This window comes from Tympanuchus pallidicinctus, unplaced genomic scaffold, assembly GCF_026119805.1.
Source record: "Tympanuchus pallidicinctus isolate F22 unplaced genomic scaffold, pur_lepc_1.0 scaffold14, whole genome shotgun sequence".
Taxonomy (NCBI): domain Eukaryota; kingdom Metazoa; phylum Chordata; class Aves; order Galliformes; family Phasianidae; genus Tympanuchus; species Tympanuchus pallidicinctus.
This window is the reverse complement of record NW_026294659.1, coordinates 5,869,187-5,883,814: the sequence shown is the minus strand read 5'-3', so window position 1 is coordinate 5,883,814 and position 14,628 is coordinate 5,869,187. Positions and strand designations below refer to the sequence as shown.

The 14,628-nt window shown below is 34.5% G+C and overlaps 1 protein-coding gene across 1 annotated transcript in view; it reads right to left on the bottom strand.

Moving 5' to 3' along the window:
• IL1RAPL1 (interleukin 1 receptor accessory protein like 1) overlaps window positions 1–14,628 on the bottom strand; it is a 685,271-nt gene that overhangs the window by 99,847 nt on the left and 570,796 nt on the right. The gene's annotated exons all lie outside the window — the stretch shown is intronic.

Here is a 14,628-nt window from a genome sequence, read left to right as displayed (position 1 = left end):
ATTTAGCAGGCTGGTTAACTGTCTTTAAAAATCCCCCAGGTACAGGATCCAAAAAGTCTCCTCAGATGTTTACTTGAAAGTCTCCATGTGGGGAAGGAAGGAGGACAGACTCCTGTGTTTTTAAGTCATAATGCTTATGACTACTTTGTGAAAAATATACTCAAGTGGAGTAGGGAATATGGATTTCAATTCCTATAATAGCAAAGGAATAACTGGGATGGGATCTTATCATGGAATCATAGAATGGTTTAAGTTGAAAAGGACCTTTCAGATCATCTAGTTCCAATCCCCTGCTATAGGCAGGGACATCTCCCTATAGACCGGATTGCTCAAAGCCCTGTTGAGCCTGGTCTTGAATGCTTCCAAGGAGGGGTACTCATAACCCTCACAACCCCTCTGGGCAACCTGTTCCAGTGTGTCACCCCCCTCACAGTAAAGAATTTCTTCCTAATATCTAGTCTAAATCTACCCTCTTCCAGCTTAAAACCATTTCCCCTCATACTGTTGCTACATGCCCTTATAAAAGTTTCCTCCCCAGCTTTCTGGTAGGCCCTGTTCAGGTACAGAAAGGCTGGTATAAGGTCCCCCCCATAATCTTAATTTTTAACTATTGCAAAATGCATGTTTGCATTTTGAAGCTAGCTATTAGTGGAATTAAATAAAAAGGTGTAAGATGTTCAGAATCACCTGGTAAGACACCAGTAATAGTAACTCCAAAAGATCAGTAGGTCAAAAGAAAATATCTATGTTACAGATTTCTCTACTTGTTCAGGTGATTTCCTCACCTCTTTTGAAAGACTTGAATTCACTGTATAACAATGACAGTTTGGGGCAGATGAGGAAACAAGGATGTGACTACTAACTAAAACAATTGCTGAAGTATTCCTGGATAAGATATTAATGAACTGACACCTCTAAGACTGCAGTTATTTTTGTATAAAAAGCCCTGTACATCTCAGTGCCTTAATTCTTGAACCTGACTCTTTTGCAGGAAGCAGAACTTTTGTTCATTTGTTTATTAAACCATGTTTTCAGTCTTGGTAGAAGAAATAAACAGTACTAGGGAGAATAACACTTGGTAATGTGTTAACGCAGCTGAAATGTTCAGAATTAATGATTTGGTGCTTTCTCCATCCCAAGTTATATTCTGAGACTGCTTTGCAAACATGTTTTTGCGCTGCTACATCTACTTCTAAAAACCATGTTGCTTAGTTTTAATAGCTGACTGGAAGATCTATAAAAATCATTCAGCAACTGGTGAATTGCCTGTTATTGGGCAAAAAAAAATATCCATTTTTATTGTTTTAATTTTAATATATAATAAAAATTAGAAAATCATTTTTCCCACAGAGATAAGTATACTCTAAAATTGCCACTGCTAGAGTTTGCTGTAGACTGTAAAGAAGGCAGAGATGCCTCATTTGGTTTTAAAATGGATACACTGAATATAGCACATGTAGGGAAGAATTAACTAACTGAAGCAAAATGTTTTTCTCAACTGCTTCTCTCCCCTGGAAATCCCACTATCATACTTAAAAAAACTAAGTTAATGAGAAAGTCTCTTAGCCGGAAAAGCGCTACCTCTAATCATTTCCATCTCCGTTTAATATTCAATTTTATAAAACAGAGCAGCTTTCCTTATCCTAAATTTGTTTTGTTGCAGATTCTTAAAATGCACTGAGACCTACACTGGCATCCGACTGACAGTAAATCAGCTCTTGAAGCACCCAGGAGACAGCAGCCCAGTGAAAAAAATTAGAGGTAAGACATGGAGAATATGCAGAGATGTGAAAACAAGCAATATGTATGCCTGCAAAACATGGAATGCCGGTAACAGACAATGCAGAGATCATGTGGGTGTGCACAATAGCAGGATCTAACAGTTACAGGAAGTGAGAAATACTGCCAACTTCAATAGCAGTCCTATTTAGCCAAGAAAAGTTTCAGCCAGAGTCACACAGTACTCCAGTACTGCAGAAGTAATGGCCTTACCCTTTTACTTACGGCACAGTGTGGTGCTAGGGACAGGTAAAAACAACAGGAATTTCTGAGTATGATATTTTTATATATCATTTAAAAATGGAGTGTCCAGTTAGAAAAACCTAGGTTTCCCCTGTTATCACAAGTAAAAAATATCTGTTTCGCTCCTTCACAGGAACTTACCTTTTCCTAGGTGCACATAATCTACCTTTGGGTTATATCCCCCTACTGCCCAAACATATAAATCAATTTTAGATGTTTAAGATAGTCAAATTCAGGAAACTGAATTTTGTCAAATCTGGTGAGCAGGGAAGTAGAAGAAAGTACAGAGAAGGAATTTTCTCATTAATTTTTGTATACTTCTTCTCTAGTTCCCCATGCTCAACTAAGAAAGATTAATATTCATTTCTGCTAGTAGCACATACAGCACATGAAATAAAAAGTCTTCTTTGAGAAAATTAATAAATTTAAAAAAACCCAAACAACTCCAAACCCTCCAAACATATTGAGAAACATTAATATTCCAAAGTGATGATGAAATGGAGAATTTCTGCATGCCTAAAGAGTGTGGAAGTAGATCTACTTACTGAAAGTAAAAGCTACCAAAATCTGTTTCTGTTCTGCATACTTAGTTCCATGAAGCACAAAAAGGAGAAGGAAATTTCAAAGAGGTAGGTAAGATTTGTCAAGGGAATCCAACGTATTCTGCACCACCATGCTTTCCTGTTGCTCATTCCCAGTCAGATAACATGCCAGATATTGGCTGCTGTATCAGTATATGAAAAAAAAAATTACATGCAAAGGAGATCAACCTGATTATATGACAGGTAAGAAATTGTATGTAAATTGCTTCTAGAGTAAGTGAAGAGCAGACGTCTTGGCCTTCATCAACATGAAGGCATGAAGGATATACTGAAGGATATAGCTTTCCTTGCTTGATAGCTTATTCCTTTTTTTTTCCTTCTTTCCCCCCTCCCTCTCCACTCCCCCCCCCCAACAGTCAGTTTTACACTATATTGGAAGAAACTATATCATTGAATTGAATTATTTCATTATTGTGAAGGCTGGTAAAAATGTACTTTTCTCATAGTCTATATGCTGTTTGATTACCACTTTTGCAGTAGAGAAAGTTTATATACAAACACACTTTATGAAGTGCAATTTCCATTGTGGATGTAGCCAAGCCTTTGATGGATAGATCCTCTTAGGTACTTGTTTGGAGAGAATTAAATATCAGTTTATACAATTTAAAATAATTCTGTAAGAACATCCAGACCTGGGGGAATTACTATTGAATTTCACTCTTTGCACAACTAATGTTTAATAAGACCAGATCTTTATGCAACAATTTGAATATTCACATTTAGAAAATAAAGTAAGAAAACAATAAGTAAAAATAAAATTAAAATAGCGATTTATTTAATGGTAAAAAGATAACCTCTGTACCTATAACTATATTGTATATATATGATTTGAGTTATGCTGGTTTGAATATTACATGCAGCATTATAATGCAAACATAAAGCATATAGAAGCAAGTTAATAACATCTGCGCAATGTATTCTTTTAGGAAAAAGTATACGAGCTATTCCAAAAACACATTGGCAGTTTGCTAGTTATGGCTTCTGGAAATAGTCCCATAAAATGAGTGCAAGCTGCTCTCTAAATTATAATGCAATTTTTTTGTATGTTAGAGGAAGATAAGCATTTGGAATGCCATTTTGTTTATCATAAACGGGGAGCAACACTTTTGTTTGATGGAAAATTTTAAACATCTGTGAATAAAATTTAACCTTTTCTAGGAATTTATTTTAAATATTATACTATAGAATATTCTGATGTTGAATTGATGAAAATCAATTGATAATGAGCCATCCACAGAGCCGTCCTTGCTGCACATGTTAAGTTATGCACCGTATAAGAATCCTTCTAAAATCAACTCCATACACTGGAATTATTTGAGTCAGTGGCGTTCTAGACTACAAATAATAGAATCTTTGCACTAAAAGCATTAAGATTAAATAGATGTCTTGCATCTAGTTTTCCATGTTTTGTCTGGTGAAAGAAACAAGAGTTCTGCCATTTGCCTGGAGCTGGTTGCAACAATTAGAGGATTAAACCTACATGTATCTAAGATATGTTGGACATAATGTACTTGTACAGTATTGAATAATTATTATGAATAATACATAGCTAGTCAATACAAAGTATTTTCCAAGGACTACTTAATGAACATTCAGTGATGACCTTAACAGAGTACAGACAGCTACATATCACCCCGTTTATGCTGGAGAAACTCTGTGTTTTGTGTATGTTTAAACATAAAAACTAGGTTTTATATGTCTCAGCATAAAACCCTACATGTAGGCACTGTACTGTTCATATATGTACTCTAAAAGCAAAATATGGCAATACTATTTACAGAAAGTGAGTCACCATCCCAGTAGAATCATAGAATCATAGAATGGTTAGGGTTGGAAGGGACCTTTTAGATTATCTAGTTCCCATCCCCTGCTATAGGCAGGGACATCTCGTAGACCAGGTTGCTCAGAGCCCCATCCAGCCTGGCTTTGAAAGCCACCAGGGAGGGAGCATCCACAGCTTCTCTGGGCAACCTCTTCCAGTGTCTCACCACTCTCACAGTAAAGAGTTTCTTCCTAATACCTAGTCTAGGTCTACCTTCTTCCAGTTTAAAGCCATTTCCCGTTATCCTGTTGCTACATGCCTCTATAAAAAGTCCCTCCCCAGTTTTTCTGTAGACCCCCTTCAGGTACTGGAAAGCTGCTATAAGGTCACCCTGGAGCCTTCTCCAGGCAGAAGAGCCCAGATTTTGTCAGCCTGTCCCCATAGGGAAGGTGCTCCAGCCCACTGATCATCTTCATGACCCTCTTCCATATTCCAACAGCTCCATATCCTTCTTTATTCAGGGTCCTATAAATTATTCCTCCCTTTCCTGTTCCATTCCAGATTCCCTATATACCTAGTCATCTCAACAGCTTCAATGGAATATTAAAATACATTTTTTAATATATAATTACACCCAGATTATCATCTTTCACAAAACACATGACCATTTTAAGGAACAAAATGATTATGGGCTGTCATTTTACTGTCCATTTTAAGGGGACCACAAAAATTACCACCCTTCAGCTCTTGTAGCACCAAAGTCTGGAGGAAATGAATCTTATTCCTTGTGAAAGGAGTGGCTCCCTGGCTTCAGTGCACTCAGGGTCAATAAGCTCTCAAAGGACTTTCTTCTCAGTGAGCACTGGCCAAACATTATCCTGAAAAAAGGCATGCCAGAGTGTAATTTACATAAGCATATCATGAATTAACACTAAGTACAGTATAATAGATCTGTTGTAATCACAGTAAATGTGAGAACAAATTTTAATGTTATTTGTTTACTAATGCAAAAACACAATGATGCTGGAAAGCAGTATTCTTGCGAGCTAGAATCCGTTACTCATATTGGACATGTAGTGCCTCTGAATTCTAAAGAGAATAATTCCAAGGGAAGATAATCTTCAGGATGAGAAAGAAAAACAGATTAGAAACTTCAGAAATTTAGAGGTCTTTATCCAGAGGGAACCATCCCTGAAAATTTCAACCACTAATTTGTTTACTGAGCCCACAGTTTGAGTGTGTCTTATAAAAAGGCAGCTAATCTTAACTTAAAAGACTTAAATGAAGGAAAGAGCACGAGAAGCCTCTGCAAATTGTTTTGCAGTTTAATTACATTTTACTGTTGAAGATGTCTACCAAATTTTCACTCCTAATTTACTAAGTTTCTAATTGCAGCCACTGGGTCTTCATTCTCCTTATAAATGTAAGATTAAAAAGCCTTCCATTACCAAAAAAAACCTTTCTTCATGTAGGCAGCTGCAGACTACAAACAATTCACCTTTTACCCTTCTTTTTGTTTAGTTAAATGGAATAACTTTTTCGATCTTTCACAGTTAAGACATGTTTTTCAACCTAACATTATTCTTTGAGCTCTTTTGCAAATCATTTCTCAGCTGCTGACAACCCTTTTACACTCTTAAAATTAAAACTGTGCAAAGAATTTCAATAAAATCTTTTTAATATTGTGGATACCATCACCTACCTCACACCTCTCTCATGCTCTCTCATTTTTATAAAAATGAAGATTTTTTTGGCCACAGAATCATGCTGTGACCTCAGGTTCAGATGCCCAATGGCTTCCAACTAGAACAGATGAAGGTACTTTTGAAATTCATTGATATTTTTATTTGGACAGAGATGTTTTTGTGTTTTACTTAAAACTTTCAGAAATTACCATTTAAAAAAAAAAAAATATATATATATATATATATACATACACATATATGTATATCAAAATTTTAAGGCATGGAAAAAATGAATTGTTGTTATGCATGTATTATCAAAAGAAAAAAAAAAAATTCCTTAGCTGAATAGGCAATAATCTTATTGCAATATTTTTATTAATTATCAAAATTTGCTCAAACAATTAGAAAGCTCATCAAATGGTTATAAATAGTTGCTTACTAGACACAATATTTATTTGTGTAATATTAAGGTTAAAACTGGGAGGTTTATCTGAATTTCTTATGTACACAGCTCATAAAATACTCTGTGTTTCCTCAGTTAAGCACTAAGGTTCATTCTGAAGAGTTTTGATGAACAGAGGTGATAAACTACAAATGGTAGTGCAAGAAATCAGCCTATAATTTTAAATATATTTTTGATATCTAGAATATATCCACCTAGACTGAAAGCATTCCTTATTTTCCAAGAGAGTAAACAAACCAAAAGCAAAGCAGATGTTCTCAGATTTTCTCTTATAATATTTTTATTCCCCATATTCTGGTGCCAAAGTAGCAAGAGATACTACTTAGACTATTATTCACAGCAGGGTTAAAGCAGAATTTTGATGACTTATGCTACAAAATGACATGTTAATGGAGAATTAAAGTTTGAGTCATTGCCAGAATTGTTTTTGTTCCAATGACAGTGGTTTTGAAGATGATTTTTACAAATACTAGGATCAGGGGAAAAAATGACCAAAACAATCTAAACAACAGCAACAAACAAACAAACAAACAAACAAAAAGTCCATTGTTCTTCTACTGCAATGATTGTCCGTTTTCCAGAGGGCTAGACTGAATCTTTCCAAAGTATCATTTAGGGGTTTTCTTCCTCTATCATACTTTTCCCTAATTCAAACTTTTCACTCTGCTGTACATGTGTCTTATGGGGATGGACAAAGGCCAGTGGATAAACCTGTTACTGATTTGTGTCCTATAAGTTAGTCTCCCTCTGTTAAACCTTTACCTTTATCAACAACTGGTAAAGAGAGTGACCCACAAATGACCCACAGTATGAGAGCCACCACAATTATTATTCTTTCCTATTTCTACTTTCCTGTTATACAAATCCAGGAAGATCCTATAGGCTAAAGAAGTCAGACTTGCGCTGTTCCATCCCATGTTGTTGTATACTGGTCCTTAGAAACCAACTCTCAGCTGTTCAGCAGCTCATATTGATTCAATGTAATTGCTGGCATCTTGTTATTCTGATATAATCTTTTATTTTAACAAAGATGAGAGAATCTGCATCACATCCAAGGGAACTGTGACATTTGGTAACATTTCTTGTATTCTACTTATAAAGAAATGACTAGAATTTATTTAAATACCACAAAAATTAGCAACATTTTTCTTTCCTTCCCTGTGTATTTTGGCAAACATTTAGAAGTTATCTGCTGCTTCCTCAACAGTTTGTAGAGCTGTGTGAAACTGAATTTCTCACTTGCTGAAAGCGGTGTATTCTGTTTTCATTTGTTTGATTTTCTTCATCAGTGTTCTGCTTGTACCCTAATCTGTGAAGGATACATCATAAAAGACTCTAAACCTCAAACAAGATTGGCAAATTTCACTTTTTTTTTTGCATGTAAGAAATATGGAAAGCCCTGAATAGCTCATAAACATAAACGGAATCTTATTTTTCAGTTCATGGGCTCTGAAGAGGCAAATCTGGTTGAATTCCCAAGGTCTGCACAGCTGTCCAGATACCTGTAGCTTTTGTCAGGTGACAAAATTCAGACTTCTAGGTCTGAATTATGCTAAGAAGTAACCTTTTCAAAACAAATATAACATTTGCAACCCTGTGGAGCTTTAAAGAAACCCTGGTGCACCTATTTTGCAAATACTACATGCAGTCAAAAAAAGTCTTAATTAAAAGCGATGTTCTAATGGAAAAGATTTCTGTTAATAAATATTAAAAACTACTCAAGGAATTCCAAGTACAAATATTTCCATAGATTACTTATCAAAACATCGGGGTATTCTCATCTCTTTGGTATTTCCATAGCAGTATCTGAAACTGAATGCAAATGCTGCACTGCACTGTGTTTGGAAATATCATACTTATCAGGGTCATAATAAGCTTTTGCTAGCTACCTATTTTACATGATAGACTCACCTTATCAGCTGCTTATTATTAAGATGTCTGGAAGAAATTCTAGAAATGACTATATTTTGCTTGATATCTTTATATGATAATTTGTTATTTTGCTGGAAATGTATTTGTTCATGTTTTCCTCAGGTCAACATTTTTAGGCCAAATTTGTAATCTCTGTATTAATAATAAATTTCAATTACAAACAAGTAAGTATAATACATATTATTACTTCTTCGTAGTAATGCTAACGCTGTTATTCTTTCTCTATCCTATTTCACATATCATCAGTGAATACCATTTATGTGAGAATGATTCCGCCTCATGCAGCAAAAATTTAGGTATTAATTATGATGAATAATAAAATTCACTCCTGTAAAAAGCAATAAGATACCTCCAGTCAGCAAAATGCTGTTTATCCTGATGATTTGCGTAGCTGTCTTTTGAACATGAAATGATTTGTTGACATTTCCTGCACAGAATATTCCCCTTCATAGAAGTACCAATATCTTTTTTCAGGAAAAAGAAAAGGAAAGCATTTGTGAGAGTTATCACAATTACCTATTTATAGTTACTATGGAAACAAAGCAGAATTAAATAAGCACCAGAATATGTGTGATTATAGTTTTGTTCATTTGACAGTGTATTCAACCATAGGCCTGCTTTCAATCACATTTTCTTTCAAATATTAATACAATTTATTTTGATGAATATCACATTCAGGAATATCCCATTTAATGATAATAAATGAAGTGGTAGAATGGATTTAATTTTGCTAGATTACAAACACAAACAAAGTACAGTGTAAGAAATTTAACATATCTTACAAACAAAAACAAAACAGAAAAGGTGGTGAAATAGAAAATGGTAGTGTTTTTTTGCAAGATTTCCAAATAAAAATCTTGCTTTTTGACCTCATTGTTCAGAAAAGAAATTAAAAATAAAATTTGGTGGAGTTTTGGGGGCTGCATGGATTAACAATGTTACAAACGTGAAATTGTAATCTTCCCAAACTATGCTGGGTTTAGAATAATATTTTTTATGAATGAAATATCATAATCAGAATGCACTATCATTTCTGATCACATGGCAGACACTCATGAAATTAACTTCTTAGCTGTTAAGTAATAACATTAAAAAGTAGCATTTCTCTTAAGAAATACATATTCTCTAAAAATAGGATATACTAAAATTTACTTTTGGATTTTAAATGATTGTTTTTGCTTTGTCAAAACTTGCATTCTTTGTTTATACTATATTTCCATATAATATCATATATATTATGTCAGATTTAATTCTTTGGTCTGTAATCTGAGTTGACCATATTAAAAAAAAAATCTGGAAATGAAGTAACAGTGTGTGCCTAGGAAATCAATGAAAAGTCATCCAATATGTCACTCTCTCTAATATCACAGTCTGTCTCTGATCCCTCTTATCTCAGTTGACAGGGTGAGTATTTCAGTGATACATTTTTGGTAAATTGTACTTCTAGAATTGTGCAGGATACCCTTGAGATTTGTACACAACAACCTTCACTGCAGACTGCAGCAATTCTCATCTACCAGTGATATTAAGGATTAATAGTTTTAGTTTCTGCATGCAGTATATTCACTTTCAAAATTTTAGTTCTATCATTGTTTATCATGCAAAATTTTCATTCATGAAGAAGCTACCCTAGGTCATTTCAGGTTTGATTCTTGAAAGCTTTTGTGCTACATGACACCATATACTATGTTTGAATTGAAATGTTTTTTTTAATTGAAATATTTTTTGTTGAAATGAAATATTTTGCCCTACAATGTTTTCACAAACTCTTCAAGAAGGAATTTTACCTTCTAATACTTTTTTAATGTTTAGATAAACTATTTTATTCTAATTCCATCAAACTATGTCAAACATAGTCATGAATATCGTAAAAGTTTAATTTTGTTTTGACTATTTCTTCCTGTCTCAACAATGTGTAGATGCTTTATTACAGTGAAAGACTGAGAGTTCATATTTACAAAAAGTTAGAGCTTTTCTGTTGTTCCTTCTCCCCTCTTCTTCCCCAGAACAAAAGAAAACAACAAAAAATCCATATATAACTCTTGGGCAAGTTAAACCCACAGAGAAACAGAAAGCCCGGAATTAAAAAAAAAAAAAAAAAAAAAGCCAAAACCAATCAACCATAAGCAGCTGCTACCTATTGTAAATATTAGCTTAAGTCCTTGAATATGTCATTAACTTGAGATGGAACATGACCTATGTACAAAGAAAGAACATCTTAACATCAGCTTACAAAACAACTGCAGTTTGGACTTCAGTGGACTGAAAACATAATAATTTCTGACTTTTCAATTACAGCTGTTTTTTGCACTCAATAACTTTAATGTCAAAATTGTAAAATTATGTTATAGTTTAAGCTGAACATTGACAAAGGACCTGGGGAGGGAGATGGCAGATGCTTCCAGGGGTACAACTTGGAAAAAAACTAGCTTATGAGCTAATGTAGAACACACAGTAAAAGTATTACCAGTTACTCACAAATCCAGTATTTCTTACACAGTGTTATTCCCTGTCACTGACCAGGTCCACACAATTAGTTAATCTCCTAATTTGACCTGAAAAAGTATGTCCAGTTCTTGCAAAACTGGGACAGTGCCATTCTGTTTCCTTGTGCTCCAAAATAATTCTATTCATTTTGTGCACTATGCTTTTGCCAAATAGAATAAAATAATAATTAAAAAACAGCAATCGAACAAGCAAAACAAAAACAAAAACAAGAACCCACTGCATCAACTCTTTGGAAAAATGTAAATCCTTAAGCTTTGGGGATATGGCATAGCTGAAAGTATAATTTTACATATAGGATTGGTGTACCCAGACCTATGAAATCATTGAAGATGAATAAAGTGGTAGATTAAAAGAAGAGATACTTAGTGGCATATGTGACAACAAAATGATTGAGATGTATGATGAATATTATTTCACGTTGCCCTAAGTGACAGCTAACTTTAAATAAATGATTTGGAAATCATTTAAGTTTAAGGAAATTGAAATATTAAAAATATATTAGAGTAGGCTTACTGCCATTCATAGGCCTGGTACAACAGCATCCCTTACATTTGGCACATTTTCAGATGTAACACACCTATTTACTGTTCTCACTATTGTTGCCATTCATGGGCACTGCTAGGCAGTAACCTCTGGGAATTTCTATCATGAAATAGGACTTCACTGCAGCAGGCAACACCTTGCTTTGTCTCACGTAAATTGTCATCAGTCTGCTTTACTGAACCCTATTCCAGTATCTTAAGCATCTAATAGTATTTCTTCTTTTTAGTTTTTCTTACACTCTCAGAAGAAGTTGGATCTCTTCCCAGCACAGATAGAGAAGCATGAAGCACCAGGTTGCTACATTAGTGCTTCACTGCTTCTTCTTCAAAAGATTGCACTAATAAAAAGACATAGGTGAAATTTTTTAAATACATGCACAAAAGCAACAATGGAAGTCAGAACAGTAGCGTTATGTCAAGAAAAAAACCAAAGCTCTTTGTTCCTAGGGTCCTACTCGTTTCCACATCCAGAAAGATTCTGACTGTAACCTATTCTATGTGCAAATGTGAATGTATTGCAAATTACAGTGACGACAGTGGCATTCTAACTACAAGGTACTTGCATATATTAAGTTGATACTGATACAACTTTGGAAAGTGTCTTGTCTCATTTTCATTAAAAAAGGTGATAAAAAAAAACAGAGCTTAGATTTCTTTCCCTTTAGCACAGCTCCTGGTTCTAGCTCCTCAACTTGGTTTGTGATAAGGTCTGTATTTAAAGCAGTTTTTCTGTTCAGAAGGAAATTACTTCATGGATGACATCCTTGCTCAATTTCAGCAATATTCCTCTCCCACCATTAGAGCCAGAATTTCCTAATACAAGCTCAAATTAATTTAAAAATGATTAAGAAATGCAGCTTCCAGAGGTAGAATTTGTCTTTCCAAATTCTTTCAATGATGCTGCATAATTTTGAAGCACTTTCATGTAAATCTTTGTCCAGAAAAAAAAAAAAAAAAAGAGAATGAAACAGAAAAAAACCTCAATTTCCTATGCTGATAACAAATGAAGGGGAAAAATACGAATTTAAGAATAAAATCAATATAAGCATGTACCACAATCATTACAGCATGATTATCAAGCTGATGTCATCAGTGTGCAATGCTATTTCAGGAAAATGTCATGACTTTGTCTATGATATCTGTACACTCTGCTTTTCCAAATTTCAATATGTTGTCTTCCTTTTGAGTAGAATTGAAAATCCTGAATTTTCTCATGTTAGAATTTTGATACATCCCTGTGTGTACTTAGATAAGTTTCCAATGGGCAAATGCTTCCTGAAACTTATTCAAATTCTTATTTTGATCTGGAAACATATTTGTGTTAATAGTCGGCATCAATCATATCTGCGTGCAAATAAACTCTCCAACATTTTGGTAATATATCTACTTTGGAAATATTGTTAACACTTTAATAAATAAATCCTTTAATATCAGATTGTTAAAGCTTTTTTGTTTTGCTTTGTTTCGCTTTGTTTCCTTTCAGATTGGAGATGAGATGCACATAAAGTTTTGAAGGACTATGATTCAATAAAAAAAACTGCATCACTTAGACTCTCTTCCATGTCTTTTTCACATCTGGTTCACATTTTTTCTGCCATCTTTTGCCTATAATCTCTGACACCATCATGTTTTGGTGAAATTAACTGAGTCAGTAAGAAAGAATGTGTTGCAGACTTCTGTTTATAACTCATCATCTGACTGATTTGTAATATTAGAACCACTCATCAGCTATGCAAGGAAGTTTGTATTTGTTCACTGGATTCTTCATTTAAAACGTTTCTGGTTTTGTTGATAAAAATTATTATTCTTCCAAGTACTGTATCATCAAGGAAAGGAAAGAGAAATGTTTATCATCCTATTACAATTAAAAACAGGCTTTTGCTGCCAACAAATGTACATGTTTGCTTCTAAAGGCACAATCCTTATGAAAGAATTACAATAAATACATTTTGGTTGGTTTAAACAACAGATGGCTGACATGTTTTACACTTTCTTTTTTTTTCCAGTGATATTTTACCACCATCTGAAAATCTTGAATTGAAGCACTGCTTGCATTTTTTTGTTGATTTTGTGTTAGGAACCAATCTGGAAAGGAGTAATGACATCTCTGTGATGGGTAAATATTTTGCAGCAGTCTTCTGCATATAAAGTCTGAGACAGTAAAAGAGAATAGGTAATATGAAGGATTTGGCTTTGGTTCTGAAGCTCAGCTAGGGAGAGACTGAAGCAAAAAAAAACTATGTTGACAAGAGAAAACAGGAAATGTCAGTCTACCTCCATTCTCCTTATTGAAAAAATGCAAGATGTAAATGTCCATTTCTTATTGCTATGTGAAGACCTTTGACTTTAGAAGTAACTGACATTATAAAAGCTCCTTTTTGCCTCTCAGAAATTTAGAAAGCAGAATGTGATGGAAAGTGGAATACAGATAGAAAAACTTGAACAAAACAGGAGTGTTTGGTCTGACCTCAAATTTCTTATACCTGGATTCTCCAGTGAAAACATTCAGATCAGGATTTAGGTTTAGTGGGAGCTATTGAGAATAGGTGAACAGTTGGACTGGATGATCTTTTAGGTCTTTTCCAACCTTGGTGATTCTATGATTCTATGATTCTATTCTAGGATATGTAAAAATCTAAAACCTTTTCCTTATTAGCAAGCATTAGCAATATAAGCTTTCCTGTAAAAGGAAGGAAGTCATGCTACACTTTCATCTCATTTTTCCAGCCAGGTAGCACTGATCCCAAGTGAATTCCTAAGCAAGCAGAGGCGCCACGTGTCACCAGAAAACATGGGCAACAGTGACACACTGGGCTGGGCTGCACATGCAGGCAGAAGGCACACTGCCATCTTCATGTCCTCCTACAACATCTTCCTCTTGACACCTCCCACCTTCTCCTTCCTCTCGACACCACACTCAAAATGCCATACATGCTCCTCCAGGCTTAAAACTATCTCTGCCCCAGGTAATTCAGCCAGATCCTGGAGAAACTTGCATTGAGCAGACCATCAGCAAGAGCAGAATAGATTACTTTATATTGTAGTTAGCTAAATATTCTTGGCAAGCAAAATTTCAGCAAAATCTTGTTTTTCAAAAAGCTGAAAGGCTGCC